Source organism: Ptychodera flava, unplaced genomic scaffold, assembly GCF_041260155.1.
Source record: "Ptychodera flava strain L36383 unplaced genomic scaffold, AS_Pfla_20210202 Scaffold_51__1_contigs__length_905262_pilon, whole genome shotgun sequence".
Taxonomy (NCBI): Eukaryota; Metazoa; Hemichordata; class Enteropneusta; family Ptychoderidae; genus Ptychodera; species Ptychodera flava.
This window is the reverse complement of record NW_027248373.1, coordinates 476,763-503,057: the sequence shown is the minus strand read 5'-3', so window position 1 is coordinate 503,057 and position 26,295 is coordinate 476,763. Positions and strand designations below refer to the sequence as shown.

General features: G+C 40.2%; 1 protein-coding gene across 1 annotated transcript in view; it reads right to left on the bottom strand.

Moving 5' to 3' along the window:
• The window catches only part of LOC139128372 (solute carrier organic anion transporter family member 3A1-like), a 34,373-nt gene extending 20,324 nt beyond the window's left edge, over positions 1 to 14,049 (bottom strand). The window contains exon 1 of the mRNA XM_070694157.1: positions 13,909 to 14,049. The gene's annotated coding sequence lies outside the window, so the exon portion shown is untranslated. The remainder of the gene's footprint in view (positions 1 to 13,908) is intronic.
• Between the last annotated feature and the right edge of the window lie 12,246 nt (positions 14,050 to 26,295).

Below are 26,295 nucleotides of genomic sequence, written 5' to 3'. Positions count from 1 at the left end.
ACGGGTTCGAATTACAAAATACAAGACCACTTTTAAGAAAGGATATTTACCAAATTGGACAGAGGAGATTTTCGTGTTTCAAAAGTTGTGTACGCAGCTGGCTTGGGAACGCCACCAGTTTACAAAATAAAAGATCTGAATGGAGAGGAAATACTCGGCACTTTCTACTCCGATGAACTTCAGAGCGCACCTTCAGAACGCGACGAGCTGTACAGAGTTGAACGAATTTTGAAGACGAAAAAAATTAGAGGAAAGAAATATTATCTGATAAAATGGAAAGGTTATCCAGAAAGTTTCAATAGTTGGGAGCCGAGAGGAAATGTTATTAGAACTTCGTAAGTTCCTGTGCTGGTACTTGTCAAGTACTAACGTAAGTATTTACGAAAGTTATTCAATAAGTACCATGGAAAAAGTCTTAATTTCTTGAAAGCCGAAAGTGTCAGTTTACCACCCCACTTCCACCCCCCACCTGGCCAAGTATTTATCATGTACTGTCGTAAGTAATGTTCACTTACTGCATCTTTTTCGGCCGTATGTGGATGAGGTGGGGCCCCCTCAGTTCCTGAACATATTAAGTTTGCAAGATCTTCAAAACGACTTCTCATGTTACCACAGTCCGTTCTTTCGAGTCCCCCTTTTTCAGCTTTATCGATAAGTTTCTGGTTGAAGTATAATGTACACAACTGACATGAGCCATAGACAAGTAACTTCAAAGTCCGGTGTTACAGAACCGTAGGGTTTCATAATGTCAAGTGCTCGTAGGTCAAACGAAGCATTATAAGCACACACAGATTCACAAGCGTTAAGAAGTTTGTGTAGGTTCTTTAGTGAGACTCGAGGTTGTTCTAGTTGTTCTTGACCAGGTGGGAAGTACGCTTTTTCAAGTTCCTCCTCCTTGAAACCGTCTATTAAAAATCCCTGGCTGCCGCTATCGCGTGAGCTGCCCCATGCAATTCCAAAGTCAAAAGCTCGTGGATATTCTACTGGTCCGACTGTCTCGGTATCAATTGTTGGATTAAGTATATTCTTGAGAACGAGGGGGGTAAGAGCGTTCCGAATTACCAAACATGGAAGTCTGTAGTCGTGGCAAATTTCTAAGAAAGTCTGTTTGAACTTATTGTGAATCTCTTCTAGTTCTTCTAAGGCGGCTATTTCGTACGACCTGGCTCGAGTCAACACATTCCGCCTGCAATAATCCCAAGGCATATCTTTGAATATGATAATGAAACTGGGTAAATGGTCAAATGCTCTAGAAACAATCTTTTTTTCTTCCCACTCCGTGGAAACGCCCCGGATTCGAGAAAAAGTCAGATGTTGAATTATGGAAGAGTCACAAATAATGTATTGTTCTGAAGGAGGGGGGAGGTTTCTCCTCCCTCCTCCTCCCAGCCTGACATTGTAAACTAAGCGTATGTTCTATAAACTGGTTCTGAAAATCGGCAATCGAAACGTGGCGCCCATTATAAAAGTCGGCAATGTTGCTGGAAAAACTAGTGTCAAATTCTGGTACGTGATACGGATCCAAATTTACTGCATCGTAACTCTTACCACTTCCAGTTGGTCCATTTATGAATATGTATGACATTTTGGGATACTATATCATAGAAATTTTTTTAAATTTTTTTTTATTAAGATATATACGATAAGACAATGACAATCCTTTCTATTTCAGATGCAATAAAAATACTTGAAACCGGAGAAAACATCAAAATTGATGATGGAGGCAAATTAGTATTTGGTGAATATGTAGATCCTTTCATATACGTAGACAGTGAGCTAGAAGTAGTTTTCAACATCGGACCTAAATATGGTTCGGGAGGAGATCCTGCTACATGCGATGGGGTGTGTGTCCGTTGGCAACCGAGTCTTCAAAAGTTTACCGATTTAATAATATTCCGTACCCTAGGTGAAAGTTTCAATGCAAGCACTGCTAAAAGTTATGCTGCAAGCCTGGCCGCTCACTCCAAGAATAATTCCTGCGGATTTTACAATCCATCTAAAGTGTATCAGAAGCGAGGGAGCGAGGCACAGCCGGGCATGAGGTATTTTAAATTTCAGTTTAAAAGAGGGAGAGGGAGAAATCACGATTTCGCTACATGTATTGATATGGTTCAAGAAATTGACTGCGGTTTTAAAACAGTGAGTCCGTTACTACCAGTCCGAGAAAATCCTGCTATTGTACCTCGTAATATCCGAAAGGTAGTAAGATAGAATTCTTAGCATTTAAACCGCGCTTAAGTAAGCGTGGCCTTTCTTTCACTGTTGAGAGATTATATTTTGTGCTGCGCCTAATAAACCAGAAATTCAAGATGTGGAAGAACTAGTCGACTTAGAAAGATTAGGTGAGATATATAAACAAATAAATGCTGACAAAAATATTATAGTGGATTTGATGACCTATCATAGAATAATTATTTTTTCATTTTAAAAATTTTAGGATAGTATATATCATAAAGATGGCCAGTTTACATACAGCATTCAAGGGAGCAGTTTTACAAAAAAATTTCCTGAAGTCAAGCGAGTCAAGGATATCGGGGAGCTGGTGGATATTGAAGGTATGGTCAAAGAAACCATTCGGAACGAAAGATGTACTCTGTTTATACTGAAATGGAAGTCAAATTATCGGATCCGAAAACTGGTAATACACAACCGCGTTCATTGTATGTTAAATTAAATGATACATACACAAAAGATGTAAGAGGATCGGGATCGGATGTGGGGCAACAATTAATAGATCGCTACGATCGTATGCTTGATACAATTGAAAATGTTGAGGGTTCTGGTCTCGTTCTCGAGGAGATACTTAATTTTGAAGTAATTCTAGTAGAAGTTTTACTCGGGGCTGGAGCGTTCCGAAGGGGGAGCTGGCGCAGTCCAACTTCCCAGATGGTTAAAAAATAAGCATTGTGTGAGCGATCTGGTGCTACCTTCGGGCAGCGAGAACTGTTTTCAATACGCCATCGTAGCAAGTTTAAAGTTGGCCGACCCCGAGTTTCGTGAAAAGAAATGTGGTCAGGTAAGGAGAAAATGGAATACGTACGCCCCATTTATTGCTGACTACTGTTGGGAAGGTATTCCCACGCCCACGCCCGCCGATCTGACTGTATTCAGGCGCTTCGAGCAGCAAAATCCAGCATCAAACTTCAAGTATTTCAGATCTACGAAAATGATCCCGATCCGTCCGGAATAAATGTTTATATAGTAGCTGTAGCGGAGCCCTGACGGAACGGAAGGCGGAGCCCATTCCGAAGGTGAAGCCGATAGGAATCAAATAGCAAATATCTTACTGATAGTTGGTGAAGACGGCGGCCGTTCTCACTTCGTACCAATTACTGCGGAAAATCGCCTTCGTAATTCTCGTACTAATCGAAAGAATGAGCGCAGACGGAAGTGTATTTGTATGGTTTGTAAAAGAGGTTTTAAGTCAACAGAAGAATTAGAAAAACATCAGGTATACTGTGGAACAGACACTGCCCAGCCAGATTTTCCTAAGGAAGTGTGTCAATTTGAAGGACATCGGAAGAAGGTTCCTTCTCCCTACGTCGTCTATGCAGATACTGAGGCAATTATTGAGAAGGGGACCGGCCGCACATTCCAATTTGTCTTTCATATGTTATGGGTGGAACGGGGGTGGGGACCTTCGAAACGAGGCCCGGCCGACCCACTGTTTATGGTAAAAGAACATTCACAGGTCTCTCCTGTGTTACAGACTTTCTAAAGGATATGAAAGAACGGGCCGAGTATTATTCTAAATCGTATTATTGGAAAATAATACCGATGAGGGATCCTTCTAATTACCGGCGCGACGGATGTGATCCAGTCTGTATTGCATGTGGAGAGCCGGCAGGATACCGAGTAGTGAAGGAGGAGGCGACCTTCTATTGCGAAGGATGCCGGCCGTCGAGAACCATTCCTATCTACTTTCACAACCTCAAGGGATACGATGGTTCTTTTATTTTGAAAGAATTACATGAAATCGTTACCGAAGGAGATGATGGGGGTTCCGGACCAGAGCCTAAAATCATAGCTAAGACGAGCAATGGAGGAATTATGGGTCTCTCGAAAACATTTATTTTTCACGCCTCAATTGTTGTTGCCGGAGGGAAGAGGGAGATAAAGAGACGTTTCTTTTCTATAAAGTTTATGGACAGTGCTCAGCTGATGATGGGGTCATTGGCGAAGTTGGCAAAACTGTGCCGGAGACCCAGGGGTGGACGGCGGCCCACTTCGTACCCGGACATTCAAAGGGCGAAAGGTTTCTTCCCTACGAATATTTAGACTCGGTTGACAGACTGGGAGAGAACCAGCTCCCGGAGAGGGGGAATTTTATAGCGAATTGACGGAAGAGGGGATTTCAGAGTCCGATTACGAACATGCATTAAGAGTATGGGACGAAGTTGGATGTAAGACGATTCGTGATTATATGGAATTCTATTGTGAGACGGATGTTCTCCTTCTTGCTAATATATTCGAAAATTTTCGCGACACATGTTTAGAAGCATATAAGTTAGATCCGGCCCATTACATGTCAGCGCCTGGCTTGACATGGGATGCTATGTTACTTTACACGGGTAATAAGTTTAAACTCATTCAAGATGCTGAGCAGATGACTTTCGTACAACGGGGAATTCGAGGCGGTATCAGCCAGTGTAATATTCATTATTTACAGACAAATCATCCTGCTTACGCTGGCCCCGCCGGCGGGAATTACGATCCAGAGAAGCCGGTGACCGAAATAAAATATCTCGATGCAAACAATCTCTACGGCTGGGCAATGAGTCAGGCAATGCCTACGGGCGGACTTCATTGGATGACGATGGAAGAGTGGGAGGAATGGGAAGAAGGGGCCGAGGCGGAGCGGGGGGCCGAGCTGGCGGAGGGTGGGGACCTGGTTCCACCTTTCCACCAAGTTTTCTAGAAGTAGACTTAGAATACCCAGCCGAATTACATGAAGAACACAGCGATTTGCCATTAGCACCGCATCACTATGAATTTCCGAGGCAGGGCGGTCGACTGATTACAAGTGTGATGGATAGAGAGTCCTATGTCTTACACTACAAGTTGCTGGAATTCTATCTTCGGATGGGAATGAGATTGAAAAAGATTTATCGGGTGCTTGCTTTCGATGAAGCTCCATGTCTCGCGAAATATATCGACTTTAACACTAAAATGAGGGCAAAGGGGAGACAGATTTTGAAAAGAATTTCTATAAGCTGATGAATAATGCAATGTTCGGTAAGACAATAGAAGATGTTCGAAAGTACAGAGACTTTAAATTTGTTTCGGACTGGAACGGCACGGATAGTGGACGTAAAAAGATTCAGAAGTATAATCCAAAGATGAAACATATAACTTTCATAACTTCCGAAGAGGATGGTGATTCCTGCGACAGTGCCCTACTGGAACTGAAAACGGATGAGCATAGATATGTAAAACCAGTTTTCATTGGCGCAGCAGTACTGGAACTTTCTAAGCTGCTTATGTATGAGACGCATTACAATTACTTTCGGGCCCAGTTCCCTGGAATACGATTAGCCTACATGGATACTGACAGTTTTGTTTACAGTGTACCAATACCCTCCCCGGATCCGACGTAACTTTCAATGATATAGTTCGTGAAGATGTGGAAAAGAATGGTGAGAAGTCTATATATGATACTAGTGGGATGAGTTCGCGCCCAACTTTCCGAAGATTAATAAAAAAGTGATAGGTAAATTTAAAGATGAGTTGAATGGTGAACCTATTCTTGATTTTGTCGGCATACGCTCGAAAGTGTATGCTTTTCGAACTCCAACTTCGGAGAGAAAAAAATAAAGGGGTGAAAGATGTTTGTGTTAGAAAACATTTGAACTTTGAAGATTATAAAGATCTGTTTGAAACTGGGAAGAAGCCCGAGCCGGCACAATTTGTACAGTTTGTACGGAAAAAGGCTGGAGAAATCCGTAGTGAAAAGCGTAGTAAAATCATGATGGCGCCAAATGATATCAAACGTGTGCAGTTATACAATCCAGACACGGGCGAATGGTTGGCAGAAACATGGCCGATAGGACGGACGACGGGTCATGGTTAAAATTGTAAAGACATTAATCTACTATTTTCAATAGAGACTAGGGCATCACTGATAACATAAATGTGGGCAAATATATTATCATTGTGAGCGTCATCGCCACCCCACGCGGTATCTTTCTTCAGGATCTCAAGTTGAATTCCGTCCTTTGTGTTCATTACTTTTAAACCATTTCCATGAAACTCAATATCTTTAAAACTACGCAGATCGATAAACAGACAGAATTTATTCTTCAATAATCGGCCTCATCTATATCAATTTCACACCAATCTTTATCTTCAGCAAAATACCGTCGCACCTCTCGCCAAAATTGTCTTGGTATCATCTTCTGAGCGTACACTTTATTTGCAATGCCTTCGATTGATACAGACACAGATTCAATGGATGGGTTAAAGAAAAGTTCACTGTTCAGTTCTGCCTGATTCTGATTTTTAGTGAAGAGTATAGCGATACCTCTAATGCTACGTCGTGGTACATTTATATTTTCATTGATAACCGTGTCCGATTCTTTGAATGGGATTGTTCTAAAATAATGTATATGCTCGTAAAGGTAACTTTTTCCACCGTTGTAATAACCAGCAGTTGACCTCGCGAGATCGAGGTCAGAAATTGTCTCGTATTCCATTTGAATGTTTTTTAATTTATAATTGGTTGTAATAAACTGATTACTGACAAGTAATTGGGGGCGGGTGCCAACGTAATTTCCCATTCAATATGACTCCCTAACGCTTTTGGATATGCAACTCCATGGCCTGTTATGAGGGGATGAGTGAGACGAATAGCATATTTTGTTTTATATGTGTCGAAAAGTAAATTATCGCCCACGACGGCAGCATCTGCATCGGTCGCACCGCTTCTTAATTTTCTTAGATTTTCGTTCTGAATTCCGTACAGTGTCATGTTCGTTCTCTCCTTTTTATGTTTGAAGAGATCACGATAGCATTCAATAAAGTTATATTTACTCAAATCGGAAAGTGTCTGCCCCTCGAATGTGAGTTTCATTCGCTCCACCAAAATTTTTGCAACATTTTGTACTACACGGGTAGTTCCACCTCCCGTTACTTCGAGATCAAAAACCAGGTCGAAAGTATCTGGAACTAAGAGTACTCCGCTTTCTAACTTCGGACATCGTATGATAAGTGTCTGGCCTGGATCTGCCTCACTTGGATTATGAGCAATCACATGATGAGTTCTTTCTGACTTCGTTCCATTCGGTATTCGGTTGGTGAAAGTCGGTGATAATGTTCTATCGTACCCCATTTTTCGTGTAATGTATATAGTAGAAGAAAAAAAAGAAATTACATGTTATAAAGAAAATTAAGTTTCACTTTGTGTATATAATGACTTAGAAAAAAAATCACATCTTTACATAAATATTTCCGTCTGACTGAAAGATAAATCGATTACCTGTGTCGCGAATCATCGAAGAACCCAATATTCTTGGAGATGATGAGCCTCCTGGTCATCCTCAGTATCCTGGAATACAGCTATGAATTCTAGTCGCTTAAAGAAGTTAGTCTTTTGACATTCCTTCACGAAAGCTAAAATGTTATGATATAGATTATCATCTTTGAGTCGGACACCTGGATTTGCTCGAAGTATATGTCGATTTACCGCCGAAGTTTGCACCATTCCAATTCGACGGAGAAACCAAACAGGTCTTTATTTTTAGAAAGAAACTTTGCAATATTCTTTTCACCAAACATGTCGATGCCGTAGGGGTGTCATATATTAATACATAATTTATTTATAATGACTAATGTTAAACCAGTTAAAAATATCCATAGCTGTTCTCCAACAAATCCGACAACCGATCCTGCTGTTTTTAATAGAAAACTGACGAGGGAACCGATTAGACCGGGTATTGCAGCAGCACTTTTTGCGGCCAAGGTTTTTAACCATTCGCCAAATTGCTTTACAATTTCTTTCGCTTTTGTATATACTTTGGGCGGACCTGAACCAGACCCGCCAGTTCCTGCTCCCCCTCCTCCCCTCCTCCTTTAGTTACAGCCAGGGCAATTGTTGATATTGTCATTCCAAGGGCAGTCAGTATTGCAGCAATTGTAATACCATTTCGTTTAAATAACTCTGTCAGCTTCAGCTCAGTGATAATTCTGGATCGAAATTACATCACGAAGAGACCTAGTCGTAGCCAGACTTTCACGTGCCTCACTGATCTTACCATGTTCGTATTCAATTCGATTGTCAACTTTAGCTTCTCTTGTTATGAGTTCAGCTAGTAGTTTTTTCGGCTTTTCCTTTTCCTTGGGTGCTCGTTTCAGGATCCTCTAACTGTTTTTCACTTCTCTTTTCTCTAGCCTTATTTTAACTTTTTCGTTGTTAAGCTCGCCAAGATGCATATTCGCAATCCTTAATTCATCATTAATAGCTATATATTCTGGGTTTAGATTGTTCCATTGTTCGATTTTATTTTCAAAATCTTGTATTTTATCTGCATTACCGGAAGCATCTTGCCGTAACTCTGTCAGTTCATCTTTGTATATACCCATGTCTTCTGGCGTCATCTTCTCAGCCGGTATTTTATCATTTTTCACATCTTCAGAATACAATGTACGACTCACATATTCAGGCTCTGCGCTAGAGCGACCTCCGAGTACATCTCTCATAAATTCATGTCCTCCTTTTTCTCTCATTAATGTGGTGAGCTTATAAAATCCACCTCCTCTATCTTTAGACAGCTTGAGGTTTTTATAATACAGCTTTCCATCCCTAATCTCAGATTCCGTAGCCAATACATTTAGTGCATCCGGATCAGTAATCTTATTCTCCTTTAAGAATTGCCTAATCATACTTAATTTTTTATCTACTCTAAGTTCATTCAAGCGATCAACCTTCGGGCTAGCAAGGAAAGGATCGGCTTCTGCAAGAGCATTATCATCGTCTATAAAGAATGTTTCAGCAGTAGCGTCATCATCATCATTTAAATTTGCATCATCGAAATCCTGGAGATCTATATTTTCTTCTCCTCCTTCTGCCATATTGTATTTCTATATTACTACAATTATTTTTATCATCCTTACATATACAGTAAAAATGCACATCTCAGTTGTTGAAAGCGTTGAACAATTGGCTGATTACATAGAAAGAACAAGTGCTGCATATCGACGAAGTTATAAATTAATGGGACGAATTGATATGGCTCTTAATGTGACTAAGGGAATTCTTGTAAGCTCTGCTGTAATAGCAGCAATTCCGACAGTTCCGGTACTGTTAGCCTTAACTCCTATACCAGGTGTTGTTATTGATGTAATACAAGGGAAAACGGTGTAGCAAAGAGACGAGAGAAATATAAACATTATTATGTGCAATATAAACAGCTGCTTACACAAATACAAGAAAAAGGTACAACCCTTCGGAACGAGGAGGCTCCGGGGTCAGAACTTATTCAGGACATATTTCATCAGGCACTAGAAATTCAAACAAGAAGGATTTAGTCCACCTCTGGAAAGATATTTAAGACATTATGGATTGAATGGATATGAAATTTAGTTCGCACCGATAGGAACTTCGTGTTCAACATCAGCTAGACTCCGCGACCGGCCGGCCGGACTGACAACGGGGGTCCTTTATATAGGCTAGTTTGATGGTGATGACTCACACGGAATTTCCCGTACACCTTCGGAACGTGTATAAACATGCTCAGCAGGGAATTTCCCGCTTAGTTCAGGACAATGCACTGCTGCGCGTGCGTGAGTTCGTATATAGGTCAGGGTCACACTTTAGTTACATGGATGGTTAATTTTTCCTTCGCTTCATGTAGATAAATGAATAAAATGGGGTGTAAAATTCTTACTTCATCCCAGTTGTCCACGTTTACTTTACTACTATTGAACATACATATATCTCTGATATATGTATGCCTGATATGTTATAGTTGGGCATTCTGAAAAATATGTCTGATTATTAAGTTACTCGCCCGAAGGGCGCGCCGAAAAATGCAACTGGATGAAACTTGTGGCTGACACGATGCATTTTAGGCAATGATGAGCCTGTGTCCAAATTACAAACACACTGACCCCCTATTGGGCATTTCAAAAACATGGTGATCCCCCTATCACCAAAGTCAAAAACAGGGTGACCCCCCCCCCATGAATCCACCGCCCCCCCCCCGCCGAAGAAACTGACCAGTCCCTTATTCCATATAGGACACACCCTTCGTGCCAATTTTCTCGAAGTTTTTCAAAATGCTGTCCTTTCAGTGCGTTGACCAAACATTAAGAAATGTATCTGGGTCATACTTGGGTCAATCGCCGTGAAGACAATGGGTCACAACATACACTCAAAGCAGCAGGAATGTCTTGAACGTATACGAACGCGATTTGCACAAAGCCGTAATGACAATGCACATTTTCAATGAGATATACTAAAAGTTTCCTCTGTGGTACCAAGACTTCTCAATTTGTGGTGATACCAGAAAGTGAAGCGCAATTCAAAACAGTGGCTCATAGTGTTTGGCGTTTCGCGTTCGCGACCTCAATCAACCAAAGACCTTTTGTGTTCGTGTCATAGTTTGATTTTGCAAGAACCCTCTTTTTTGTGGCATTAATTGTCGTTTTCTGTTGTCCTGAGAAGACTTTAAGTTCTCAGTATGTGGTTGTACGGCGTATTTTGATTATTGGCGACGATAGTCTCGTCAGACATAACTTTGAAAATAAAATGTAGAAATCTCCGATGTCTCCTGCACTTTCTTTGCCGTTCGAATGCTTATGATATCAGAAAGGAATCGCTCGACTCTCAGTTCAGAATAACACATGTGGCAAGCGAATTTATGAGTATAAGTTAGAAGCGTGTGACGTCAAAAACTGCCATATTTTACCTCGATTTAAGTTCAACATTCGACAATCATTGTTTGTTGAGCGCGTAATCTTGATGTACGTATCGGTGAATGGAACAACAACTGATACTCTTTTTAATGAAACACCATCAATTTAGGCCCTTTATTTTGTACATGTTCATAAAATTTGGTACAGGTCGTTTCAACATTTGTTTGAATTGAGTCACACGCGCGGGCAAATGGCACGGGGTGTCTCCGTTTCTATGGGTGGATATAAACTGGTTTTTCTATTCCCAGCTCCCTTCCATTTGAAATGCGAATTGAGTTACCGAGAAACGTATTTAAACTCGGAAATATAAGTCCCAAGGACTTCATATAAATTGGTGCACAGACTTCTTGTCTTTCGACGACAGTGAACAACCTTTCGTCTTGCAACTCAAAATAAGTGGCAGCACGTTATTCAGACCGTGAAGATACGTCGTATAAATATGCGTCAACTCCAGGCTCTTAAAATATGTTATGTCGAGCAACTCCTCTCTCTCTCTCTCTCTCCTCTCTCTCTCTCTCTCTCTCTCTCTCGGGCGATAACATATAAAACGATTGAAATATAGAAGTGATGTTGGTTTAATCTGCAAGTTTAAGTACAATCGTCTATTTTTCCTTTTTTGCAATTCACTTGTTTTTACGGGTATTTTGTAATATAGGGCACCTACCACTTTTGATAAATTGAAGAATTTAAAGATCCTATCCTCCAAAATTAGTTCGAATCTTGGTATGTTATGAAACACCCACACATGTAAATATGTGCGGGTGTATGAATGAACCTAACAGGCATTCAGGCATATACACATTGTGTATATGCCTGTTGCAATATATGTAACGCGAACACATTTGAAATCATGGCTACGTTCATGTAAATCTATCCGTGTTGTATTTACATGTATATGTGCAAACTCAACCCATTTTATTTCACTGTATACCTTTAAAAACGTCTTTGAATGTGTAAACTAATTATTTTACATTTGGCGCCCAATATCGCAGGGACAGTCAATATTCAATATGTATAAATACACAATAAGAAATTTATAACATAAAGTGTGTTCAAGTATCGTGTTAGACATTTAAACAATGTCTGAGCGGAATTGCATATTCGAATTGTAGGTAAACATGTCTTGGCGAAATATCAAAGATACATCGCCCATTGCCCGCTGACCTTTTGCCTCCATCCTAGTCCCAATGCAGTGCTATTTTTGAATGATCTAGATCATAACTAAGGTGGCAGAAAAGGATAGATTTAAGCATTCTTGACAGTAACCTTTTTATGGGCTGCTCAGGCTACAACAAGATTGTTCTGTTTACAGCTATTTTTCTTTCTCGTGCCATGTTCTCGGTGCTTGTGACCAATACTTTGATTTTGCAATTTCGGTAACCTGTACATTGGCTCTTCTTTATGTAATAAGTTCAGGTATGTACTAGTTGCCGGTTTTGACAAAGCATTCCTCTAAAGAACAGTTCACATTACGGGTTGTAGTGTGACCTCTCTTGACCCTTATTGTTTGCTGAGGTCTCACTTCAATGCAATACAGGCGGCTGGCCGCTCGTGCGAATCGGCGATAGTGCGGCGGTACACTGGAGAAAAGAATCTGCGACGCTATCGTAGAAATGTTACTTGTCGGCAGTTTTTGGCGCAGAGTCGTGACACTTTTGATCTTTACCATTAATTGTGACTCTTTGTTTAAAATTTCTTTGCGCGGTCGCCATGTTAATAGTGACAGCGTATCTCAAACGAAGGGCATCTGGCGTCTGGTTTAGCTAAGGGAGCCTCCAGTAATTACAGGGGGTGGGCCGGGGCATTTTTTAGAAAACGGTTTAGAAAACCGTCCAAAGGGAGAGTAACTTTTTATAAATCTATCTGGGGGGGGGGGTCACTGTTAACAGAAGATGATTTTACGGCTAAACCTTTGAATGTCCATTTGGTATTTCCTGAATAGGAAATTGCCAAAGAAATACATTGATTCTTACACATACACATTATCGACAAGTTTCACAAGGAAAGAAGATGCAGTGTTATCTTACATTAAACACCTTGAACAGTTATAACTGATAAAAGACAAGAGGCGAAAACGTATGGGACAGATGGCAAAGTGTATATTAATTATCAAATGTCTATAAATGCACAGATATTGTTAGTTTTATGTTGTATGTTCGGTGAAATTCCAAAATTCAATTTCTTGAACGCAAATCCATTTGTAAAAGCCCTAGTCTAATCACACACGTTAATATCAATAATCAAGCATAACAAATACAAAAATTTCTGTGTTTTGTATTAAAAAAAAATAATTATAGTGTACTCATAGCAAATCAACATTTTCGGTGACATTCCAATATGCAATTTCTTGCGCATACGTCCATTTTTAACCATCCTAGTCTAATCAAATACCTTCATATCAATGATTAAGCATACATAAATACAATAATTTACCTGTTTTTGTATTGGAAAAAATATTCATAGTTTCCTCATAGAGTACCATGTAAAGTAAATCAACTGTTTCAATGAAATCCAAAAATCCAGTTTCTTGTACACACGTGTATGTTTTTCCCACTTCAAGCAACGTACATTGACGCATATTATTAAACATATATAAATGTGCAGGTAGAGCTTGTTGTTTAGGGGAAAATTGTCAATAGTTTGCCTGATTGACTCCCATGTATTGATATTTTGGGTGAAGCACTATATCAGCCACATCTTGCTGACTTATAATTGCGGAAAATATTTGGGACCCCCTTGTAATTTCTGTCCGTAACGTACATAACAATTAAACTAATTGTTATGGTGATTCGGTGATACTGATTCCTGGGGAGAATACAGCAGCGATTGGGGAGGGTCAACTTTTAGAATGCCGCACAAGGGGGAGGGTCACATTTCACAGTACAGGTGCGCACGGATTCCCCCACCCCTGTAATTACTGGAGGCTCCCTAAGACAGTGCTCTATACATGCTGGCACCCAACTCGTCAGAGAGCATTTGATAGAAAAAATATCTTACCCGACTTGTGTAAGAAGTCTTCCAGATATGGCAGATTGCTCTGCGACCGAAACGTGTTCGTCTTGTACTCAGTCCGTGGCTTGTCAAAATTTCAAAAGCAAATGCTTAATACAGGTCGCAACAGATTGTGTCCTTTTGCACCTAGCCTACACTTTCACATAACTCCCTTCTTAGGGGGTCCCTCGGTTACAATTAAAGGGAGGGGTCGTCCTATCTGCGGCTGCACGACCGGCATTCTTGTTCAAATATTGAATATTGCCTCTTTCCCGGAAACTGCCGCAACTAACACAACCCTTTCCTTTGAAGGGCCAGTATTGCTAACTTTTGATATTTTTTCACCATTTTTGTTTTGAATGTGAACCGTAATTCCTTGTTCTACTCGCCAAAGCATGTTAATATGCACTGTTCAGCCTGGCAACTCAGCGCTACAAGTGTAAACTGCATTGTTATTATTGAAAAGTGACTTCTGGTCCGGACCAGAATTCAAAGGTAAATAATAACAAATGTATTTAACGCATACAAACGCTAAGTTAACGTTTACGAGTTAAATAGTGGGTGTTTCAACATTCTTTGTGGAGTAGAATAAAGAGTTGCAAAAATTGATATATAAAATAACAAAATGAAAAAAAATCATCAAAAGTTAGCATTACAGGCCCTAGTGGCACTCCCACTTGGTAACATTTTTAAAACACATGTTTTTAACGCCAACGGTCGATATTTGACGTGGCGACTGCGCGCAGATCGCGAGATATCGATAAAAACATGTCATTTCCCGAGCGTATTTTCACATCCCGAAGTTTTACGATCGTTTCTGATTATGACCCGAAATCACCCGAATGATTGTTGTTGTGCTGAGTGACGATATTCTAGGGAGTCCATAATAAGTTCAAATTCGACGCAATTAATTTACTTCCCACTGCAAAGACTTTATATACAGCATTATGCCTTTACCTCAGGTGAGTTTTTTGAAACTTCTCCTTACTTTTTGTCGTTTTCATTATTCTCAATCGGCTGTATTATATTTCTAACCAATACCACATAAATATCAGTTGATGACTACATTTAATTTGGTCGTCTGTCACTCAGTTACGTGTGGTTCGCCGCGTGGTAAGCGTCTATGCATACCACGCGGCGGCCGCTATGTATCAACCGCACGTAACTGTGCTAGTCACCCATGTGAATTCTGGTGAAATCAGCAAAATTGTTTTCCGTTTATTCGCCAAGTCAGTAAGTCTCAGCTTTCTCCCACCGGGCATGACCGATCACCGACGCGAGTACTCTAGCGTACAGCAGCGTCAGCGTAGACTCGTACTCCATAGCTTAGTTGACAATGGCCCCAGTGCCGAACGATCGATGTTCGGAAGCTGAATTTAGGTGGGCCACCGGAATTCAAACTTTTACTTTTTTGAGGACATGTTTTTATCGATATCTCGCGATCCGCGCGCAGTCTCCACGTCAAATATCGACCGTTGGCATTAAAAAAATGTGTTTTAAAAATGTTACCAAGTGGGAGTGCCTCTTTAGAGTAGGATAACAAAGTGAAGTTGGGCAAACACATTCTCGCAGGCCAGAGCAATAATTTCCGCTCCGCTGACCTACGCAAAAATCTTTTCGGCGTTGGGTGATAAGACTCGCCGAAGAGGGCGTGGTGTACGACGATGGGCAAACATTGCATACTATACTATGATGATCAATTTAAATTTAAAAAAAAATGTTTTTATTAGCTTAAAAGCAACAAACTTACCTCAAGAGGTTCGCTATAGCACAGCCTATTGACAGCAAGTCACCTTGCAAACGTGAAAATCCGAGACGACCCGAGACGAACCTGTAACATCAAGACCCTTCATGTTATGGATTGGAGAATGGCTCTTTGCGCCCTCACGGTCCGACACTCATTTTCGTGAAAGGAATTGATGCAAGTTTTCCGCGAAGCATCGATAAAAGCAAATCACGAGTGAAATTTAGCTGAATTAGTGTAGCCTTCCTTTTTTAATGTTGCTCTCAGTCTTTCGCATGCCTGGGTTCACCATCAATTTGATGTAAATGAGCACATGCGTTCCAAAGGTGACTCTCTGTCATTTCATCTGTCAATTGTATACGAGCTGTACAAAGTTTGCCCATGAGCACCAAATATGATAAAAATGGTGGGTATGTTGGAGTGATACTAGTTGTGGTCCTTTCCAACAAATGTATGTGTACTATTTTTAATGAAATTCACTACACAAAACTGTGCCTTGCAGTACTGTTATGTGTGTACAGCACTCTACTGGATCAATTCCATGTTACATAAATCGTTACTTTTGACAGATCACTTTCCCATTTATTCTGTCCATATTTACGTAAAATTACCCGTGAATATAATATCCAAACTGTTAATCTTGTGACACCCACAAGGAAATAAATGAAAGTGAGTGCGACTTGAAACTCTTAGACTCGTAATTTTTTCTTGAATTTTTCTCTAGCCCTTCGTACCTGGCTGCGTGTTCCCGGCGTTATACGGCCGCCACCACAGCCCTGCTGACTCTCATAGGAAATCCAGCGGATGCGGTCTCGAATTGGACCGCGCATGAAAAACTACCTTTTCTAACCATTTTGGCTGAAATCAACTTTATTCCGTTCTATGCCTACCCGAATAACTCAATCGCTCACAGACTGCAAAAAATTACTCTTGTGATGTCCCAAACTGTTATTTTACCTGCGATATACGGCTAAGGGTCCATATCTAGCTAATGGACGGCCGGCTAATTTTTCTCCAGACGGTTCTATGCCGTGCCTGGTCAAATGTTGGACTTATACATGTTGACTTAGTGGGTCAGGATGTCTCCGGCTCTTCTTGGTCATCATATCATTTGGCCAAAGTTAGGATTTCGTGGATTGCAAAATTCTATAAAGTTCGATTCAGCAAAATGACCATGTATTTGAAGTGGAGACATCGCAAAGCCCGTTTGAAAATTCCCAAAGCGACGGGACCAGGCCTGGAGAGATCGCCAGTCTTTCCAAAGTTCGGTCAAACCATGAGTTACGACTGACACTCTGCTATCACTAAGATGAATGAACTTCAGATAATCTAAGCGATATGATTTGGTTCGTTTACCACAATGCACGAACAATTGAACATTCCGAGTTTTAAAGTGACAGTAGAAGAATGATTTGTAATTATAGATAACCATTATCATAGTAATTATAGATACTCTTGTGGTATATCACGGTGGGTCGAAACAGTTTCTTTCGAAACAAATTCAAGTTGAACAAATTCCGATTTTTAGTATGAAAGTGTCTACCTGTAACGGGTGATACATCTCGATAGATATATTTCAAGATTTTTGTTCAACAATGTTGAAAAGCGAGCACGTGAAAAAATACGACAACATGGCCTCCCTCTTGGAAATTGAAGCTATGGTTTCACCTCCCCCGTGGTTATATTCCTAGCGCCCTCCCATTGTCCAGTTTTCTAAACTGGTTATACAGCTATGCATGATGCATACAAGTCGTTAGTAACAATTCAACGTTAAGTTTAGGTATAAATCATATTATACGCATCCAGAGTATACAAGATGAGTCAATGATCAAACCCATGTAAAGAGGATTGGTATCCATCCTGTATATATTGAATAAATTACAGTAGACATGATCGTCTCATAATAAAGCCGTGGCAGTGTTCGTCTGAGCTGCGCTAACAAACATATTTGTCATTATGTACATCCAAACTTTAATGTTGCAGCAATGTTGACGGGATGTTTCAAGATATAATGCATGAAATACATTTTTGTAAACAAAAAAGTTGCACATGCGCATTTCGATGGACCCTGTCCCTTTATTAAATGAGACTTCGTAAAATCGTTTATGAAAAAACAAAGCACCATTGACGGAATGTTCGAGATTTCATCCGTTCCAAGTATACCAGTTATCCTGGCTGTATAGTTGTGTTTGTCGCACAAAGTCCTACTGAGAATCTTGCCATCGTTTGTTGTCTATAAATTCTTAACATCTAGAAGTCTTGATACCAATATTTACATACGTCTTAATCGTTGGCACTGCTACTTTTAATATTTTGTTTCATAACCGAATTCTTGTAGTTATCAAAGAACTGCACTTTCTTGATGTTTGATTATGAATTCGGCACAGGTATGATATCTGTGCCACGTCTTTTTTTATTTCCTTTCGGTTTTAAATACAACAAATATATTGCAATTGACTAAAATGTAATACACTTTTGGGGCGACGTATGTTCGAATAAAAGACACTTGTTATCGAAATTTTCCTATATTTTTGACGCTCAAGACGTAGTCACGTTTCCCCATGTTCTTCTTAAGTCTGCATGTTAATTTTCTAACAAACTTTATAAAATATTTTTAGTTGAGGAGAAATTAACTCTTAAAGCTCCACAAGCCGTATCTTTTGGCTACTTTAGAATAACTTTTGTATGGTAGTTTCCCTACACCTTCTGCATTGAATCCCTAATATGTAATTTGAAGCCACGTATTTAGCATATAAACCAAGCTATATAAGTATAATCTTCATTGTTATTGTTGAAATTGTATTAAAGTCCGGACAAGAATTCATTTGTAAACAATAAACAATGATCACTACACACATACAAGCTGTGTTGACAAAAGAATATACTCGAAATTTCAGCATGACAAACAGATTAGGGTCAGACACGGCAGTTGATATACAGAAGGAGATTACTGAAAAACTTGCCACAAGTTACAGCTTATGTCCCTTTAAGAAGTGTAAGCTACCAGATATTGATAATATGGGTAAATGAGTTTCGAAATACAACAACATTTGTCTATGACTGTCAGATACAGGTATGCATACATCAACTCACTCTATACGAGATGCATACCTTCCCCAATTCATACATAAAAACATACATTGATAAATTGTGCATAGTAGTGCAGAATTAAGTGCGCATGTTCGTACTTATCAGTCTGCCGAATTAGTCTTATTTTACAAGTCTACTAAAAGCTGAAATACTCTAGATCGTCTCACCGTATATATAGCGACCAAAACGTCACGCGTCAAAGGTACGCCACTCGCACAGCTGTACAAGAAAGCAATGACGACGAATGTGATCATGATGATATCGCATTTCCTTACACACATTCCCGGAGAAGCTCACTTGAATTTCCTTAGGAATACTCATCGTCGATCACGGAAACATCAGTTACCACGCAAGGACACTCAGAGAAAGAAACAGGCACATAATATAGATATGTACCGTTTGAGTGTGGGGTGAATTTTACACACAGTTATGTATGAGGATTTATTAATTCATTGGTGTGATATGTGTTGTCAGCATTAATCGACATACAGTATATCCACAATGAAGATGATTTGAAAGCGTTAATGAATTTCGAAGTTTAAACTTCAGTGAAGCAATATCTAATCTGGCTCTTTAATTGGATTCCAAGAGTGAAGAATTCACATGTCTTGTGAATGTATTTTGATTGCCATGCGAGGGCAGTCACACAACGCACTTACTATATCGACACAACCTGCATAGCATGGAGAATAGTAGCTGACGTCATTTATGCCGCAAACTGGGCTGAACACAGAGGGCGTACATCCGCAGTTGGAATTACAAACGCTGTCTAAACTGCTCTCAATCAGATAAGAGCTATCGATGGAGATATAAGTAGGATCACTATATCAGGACACTGTATTCTTATACCTGTAATGATGTTGCAGTGTACCACCAATCACGTCTTTTCAATGTTTTCACGTCAGTCGATTGTAAAACATGCATATTAAAGCCCGAATAGCTGCGAATGTGTATAGCCCAATCTCAAAATATCCTGAGTTTTTCAAGAGTTTTCTTTCAATAAGACCCATTAAAGAATGAAAAAGTGTATAACACTGTCATAAGTGGTGAAAGTGGATATAAACTCAAATGTTTCAACATCATTTTAGGGTTAAGGATTACAACAACAAAATGATGGCCATCGTGTGTTGTGCATGCAAGTGAATGGGATCATGCTTGTTTCCTTTATGATCAAGATGCACATGTCTATGCAGGAAATACTGCAGTTTTCGTTCTTTTATGTGTGGCGCCATTTTATGTGTGGCACTCATTTATTAATCTGTTAAAACCCGTAGGCATGGTGTAAATTAGCGATCAGTGATACTTCTATGCATGTCCCACAGTTAGCACATTAATACAAACAAACTTTGGTTTGAAAAAAATTATGAAAATAATGCATAAAATTCGCAGCTATTGGGGCTTTATGAAGTAAATCGCGCCTTGGGGACAGATATTCGGATTTTCAAATTTTCTCAATTCTCTTCTGATCTACCACTTGTAGGGGCTCATTTTAAAGCTCTTGGCGCAAGAAAATCTACCACTGTCTTGGTATTTCGAAAATCGGAATTTTTTTTTTCACAAAACAGTTACAGGGATGGCGGCCATTTTGAATTTCAAATATTAGGAAATCTTAGGTAACTTATCTCTCTAATAATACCACGATAACCCCCAATTGGTTAACTGGAGTTCAACTTTCTTCCTCTTCTGTATTGTTGTGATCTTAGCTTAATATGGAAGTATTGCATGTCACCTCCTTGCTACCTTCATGATGTCATCAGGGTGTTATTTGTAACTCCAGAAGATTTCACATTGCTCTGTTTCACTTTGACTTTAATGAGACACAAGAGTCACGATCCCCGTTTAATTTACACCTAATACCATCAAGGTTAGCTGAAATTGTTGTAGCTCACGGACTGAACGCTGGCCGGGGCTACACCCAGCACGACAGAAAAAGCCGGCGCATGGCCCGTGGGCTACAAAGATTTCAGCTACATCAAGGTACACCTTGACAGGGTGTACCTTGTACTGTATTCTAAACTTGGCGGCCGGGCCAAAAAAAAAAAAAATATTCAATATAATATTTTGATTAAAACACTCCGAAGGCAAAGTAGTCTTCAATCAGTGGAAAAGTGAAATTCCAGTAAAAATGTCAAACAAAAATGGATTAAGAAAAGAAAAAATAACACCACAACACTTTTGCAAAATGTCAATTGTCAGAAAAAAAAATCTCTTTTGGTCTTTGAAGTGGAAAAATCGTGTTGTCTTATCACTTTTGAAAACATGGCCTACAACCAGAAATATAATTTTCTGTTTTGGCCTAATAAAGGAGTCTACAATCAAATGCTGACGCACTAGAAACGTAGTTCCTTAATTTTGGTGTCAATCTCTCCCCCTAAAAGGATACTCGATGCGAAATTGGTTTCAGGAAAGCCGTGCTGTTTTCTATGTATCATCAAAAATATCCACCGATCTTCAACGCATGTACGTTATGCAAAATGTGAACGATGTGGATAAACAGACTTCCAGGTTACGTTGCAAACATTTTCAACATGCCATGTATTCTGCATCGTCTGTCAGGAGAGTTCAAAGTATGTGTTTTGTTAATACTCGGTTGTCTATGGAAATCCGGTCACGACATGCGACATGCGACCTGCGACTTCAAAACTGCGACCCTGCGTCCTGCGAGTTTGAAACATGCGACCTGCGACTTCGGCATTTATCTCTGTACCTCACCTTAGCTCACTTGGGTTGATACTCCTCACTCTGTGTACATCACCTTGGAAGGCTGAGGGATCATACAAAGCTGCATGGAACTTACTCGAAGAAAGGTATGGCAATACTTTTATTAGACCTAGGTGTAACCTGAGACTTCACAACAGCGACCTGCGTCCTGCGTGTTTGTCAAACTGCGACCTGCGACTTCACAACTGCGGGTTTAACAACGGGGAATCTGAATTTGTTTTTAATTTGTCTCCATTTTATGCCACAACTTATCGTATAAAACCAAGATGCAATCTGTCATCGAATTGGTACTACAATCAACCAAACTGAAAAGATTGCTGAGCAATACAGAAAACATCATCTGGCAAAGAAAATCAAAAACTGAGAGAGCTGCCATACAAGTAATCAAAGTTGGCGGCATGAATTAAATAAACCAATACTCTCCTCAGACCAAACCAATTTCAAAGGCCGTTTACAGCAAATATTGTTAACGAAACCATGAAACCTGGGAATGGCTAAACACAGAAAAATAAAATTTATTTCTTGAAACAGCCTTTCACAATATGCTTTTCAAACACCGGAAAACAGGCATCAATATCGACCCGAAATCTGTTACAAAGTCCATGTGAAAAATTGACACAAAACCAAAAGTTCGGATAATTGATTTCAATGTCCAAAACAAACTTATCGTTGTCAGATTAGTACAACATTTACTGTTAACATACCGAGCACTAGCAACGCTCAAAATATGCCCTAAACAAAAATCCTTATAAGCGTCCAGAAACTCCGGTCGATGCTGGGTCATGTTGACACCACACACCGGATCGCTCACTATACAGTCAGTCAATAGTGACTAACTCGAACGAATCTGGCTTTGCCTCTTCGAGGACGAAGATGACTTCATCATACAACCAAGCGGGGGGGGGGGATACAAAACAAGAGAGCGACTGATGAAGAACCCCATTTTTGGTTCCGAAACTAAGACGAATCACTCAATCACCAAAACGGGTTTACCGGGACCCAGATCACATGATCAGACTAGGGTCAAAGCACTATCGATTCACCGGTGTCTCGCTATGTATTCCACACAAAATAAATGCAATGATCCTTTTATTCACCATTTCGTAATATTAAACAAATTGGTAGAGCCGATGTGTGGAGTTGCCCTCATTTTCCTTTATATTTATAATGTCTAGGGCTGGGTGGGGTGCATGGTCACCGAATCGAAGTACAACAACCACAGAATACTTCTTTAGGCCTAAACTAGGTCATTTCGATCTGTGAAATAGCCACCACTTTAGGAAACAACATAGGGCCTATATAACAACATGCTTGTTAAAGTAGGCCTATCAAAACAAATTTTATTCATGAAAATCGGTGATCAGTTGAGCATTGTCCCTTTGAAACCGGACTTTGAAAGCAACCGAACAACAAGTAGGCCAACACAGCTGTGTCATCGAAGCTCATCTCTTACCTAAATGACACCACCTATCACTGATATTACTTGTGACTGCTTTTCATACTCTCAATAAACAAACACCAAATACCTAAAATCATGAATCAGGTCGTGATCTCGCAGGTCGCAGTTTCAAACTCGCAGGTGGCAGCTATATGCCAGAGCCCCGGAAGTCGCAGGTTGCAGTTTGACAAACACGCAGGACGCAGGTCGCAGTTTTGAAGTCGCATGTTGCGACCGGATTTCCATAGTTGTCCCTGTGTTTCAAGGCAGAGATATACATGTAGTACTGTATCCGACGGCGTCACTTATTTTCACAACACGTATGAGACCCGGGGTATGAGAACCGCACAACACTCTCTTGTGTCTTTCTTTTCTGTCGAGATTCTCTTGAACTCCTCAGAATTCTGCTGTCATGTATTATTACACCTAAAATATCGTATTTGTTATGGTACAACCCCGGTGGTGGCAGTTTCGGAGCAGCCGGGTACGCACGCTCGTTAGAAATCTCGCGGAAAAAGGGGGTGATTTTCGTCGGACATCATGGAGACATCTAGGTCCGTGAAATCGAGAGAAGGGGGTACTTTTTCAGGTCATCCTCCGAGAATAGTGTAACTGATGAACATATGGTGAAGACAAAACATTGAACGATCACTGTATTTCAAGTTTTCATTAAGCTTATGTTAAAGCATACATTGAACAAGGCAGTCTGTTACTGTGCACATCAAACACACAGTCAACCCATGCTAAGCTAATGTATTATGTGTTCCTTTTTCACCAAGAGTCAGACACTTGCTTTGAAATTGGTAAATTATGGTGTTCAAATATCTCGGCAAACATTTAGGTAAAATCTCCCAGATATCGGAAAAAGGGGGTGTTTTTCGCAATGATTTTCTCCCAGATTTTTCCCAAAAAGGGGTGTTTTTCAGAGAAAAATTCTGGGAAAAGGGGTACATTTCAAACTCTGCTAACGAGCGTGGGTATCCACCCATGCAGAGACTGCCACCACCGGGGGTACAACGGTCGAGATACTTTTTCAAATATTTTGTTATTGAATCCTTAGAGTGATTTTGACGCAAATCGCATCGGGCTCTAACCAATCCGTGCATCAAATTGCAATATTCGATTTTGTTGCTAGCATAAGACAGAACACGTCACACATGAGCAACTAGTACTTTATGCACAGTATTGCTCGTCAACACTCATAAACATCAATTTAAAGCCGATTCCACACAAATGGTTTCTCTTACCACACTAGAAAAATGCCTGGCTTCAAACTGTATCACGCACCTCGCGCAATTTGAATTTTCGAATTCGTTCACAAATTCGCAGCGATTTATGTAAAAATTGCTTGACAACGTCATCTCCTTAGGTCTGAAATCCGTAACAAAATGCAATTTAGCTATGAATTATCATGTCTTTCTGTGTTTTCAACATCGAAAAATTGGAAATATGGTTGGCATAAAAATGCCACGGATTCTTACCCCTCCCCCGAGTGCGTCAGCTTTTGCATGCATACAGATCGGCGGCCCCAATTATATGTGGTTAAAGTTTGCGTCATATCCTAATAGAACACTGTTCGCTGATAGCGCCGGAATAAAGTTATCTTTAAAATTCGCGATGTCAAATACATGCTTAATATTATGATATTGTTTGTGAATTCACAACGTGCAGGGCCTACTTGAATGCAGTGTGACTCAATGATGGATTGACGAATGGGTATTGAATATGAACGTGTATGTGCAAAAAAATGAAATGGAAATACCAGAGAATGCCTTGATTTTCATAACACACAAAAAATATTACATTCAGATGACAAGCACGCGAATGTAGAAACTACAGCTTGTAACATGCTAGCTCTGCGTGGCAGGGCTGTGTGTTACCGGCTTTATACGGCCTCCCACCACACACAGCCCTGTCACGCAGAGCTAGCATGTTGTCGTGCGGCTCGCGCCTTGCCCCAACCAGGTTGGGGCAAGGCGCGAGCCGCACGACAGAAGCCCAATCCCCACCAACCAAGGGCTACAATTATTGCAGCTAGTTGCCATCGGACTAGCCTATAGCGCATGATGCTGTGTGCTCCCAGCGTTACATATGACTTCTCCCACCACAGGGAGGCCATAAACGCCGGGAACTCGCAGCATCGTACGATTCGCAGGGCTAGCCGTTGACGTATTAAGTCCAGCCGGGCATGTCCAGTAGAGTTCAGTGAATGGCTAGCTTAGACCTTACACATATACTTCGCTTTTGGCCCTCGTCCACGACGGGCGAAGGCCAAAAGTCTCCGGTGGCAAAAATACTTCGTCTAGGGATAGCCTCCTTGTACCTACACCAGAATGATAATTACACTCTCCTCACTGACTTATGTAAATAAGGGGAGAACCATTTGATTTCTGGGGGGGGGTATGGAGGAAGTGGGTATGGGAGCAAATATGGGAGCATCAATTTTTTTTTTCAGATGGAGTAGCAGTGCAATTTTTTTTATTGGTCATCAAGTTTGTAATGCGTTGTATATAAGGGAGTCGTCATTATTTACGGCCTGAAACTCCGAAATTTCGAGTGACCCCCCCCCGCCAACCATGATGAATTTGAGTAACCTCCATCTCTAAATTTGAATTTTGACTGATCCCCCCACTTAGAAAAGTTAAATACCAATACATGTAATTGTAAAATTTACAAAATACAGCAACAGTAAAGACGTTTCAAATCCTGATGTACCCTGCAAGATTATCATCAATTATCTCATGATGGTTCAAAAAAGGTGAACCCATCAAAATGAACAAAGTCACAATAAAATAAAGATATAAAAGCTCACGCAGTATCTAACCACATTGCATATTGTTTAATTTGGATGGGTATTATGACAGGGTTTTCACTAGGATATCTGATCGGGCAGAATTGAAAGTACAGGGGGAGAACATGCGAGAGGCTTAGGGGGAAAGTGTCACAGGGGCTTTCCCCTATCTTGCATGGAAATTTTTAAGATATTGATGTGTGCAACGATGCAGTCTGCTGCAATCTGAGAGGTGTGTTTTTAATTTTTTTTACTAGGTGAAACTGTTAGAATACGCCAAGGGGGAGAGCACGAGAGGGGTTCCCCTCTCGTATTGGAAATTGTTAGAAATTGATGTTTAATGGTGCAATCTGAAAGGAGTTTCAGTTTATTTTGCATTCGCTAAAACTGTTTGAAAATGACATAGAACACTGATTTTTTTACATTTTTTGCATGATCAGTGTTTGAGTCACAATATTCAACAACCAAACAATGACAATACAATTTGTGAAAAACAGTTCTGTTTGCCAGAGACTGACTTATACAAGAACAGAAAATCTGTGACTTTCTTGTGTCATTTCTCCAGCTGCCAGTTTCTAATGAAAATCCTGAATATGGTATGTTTAACTG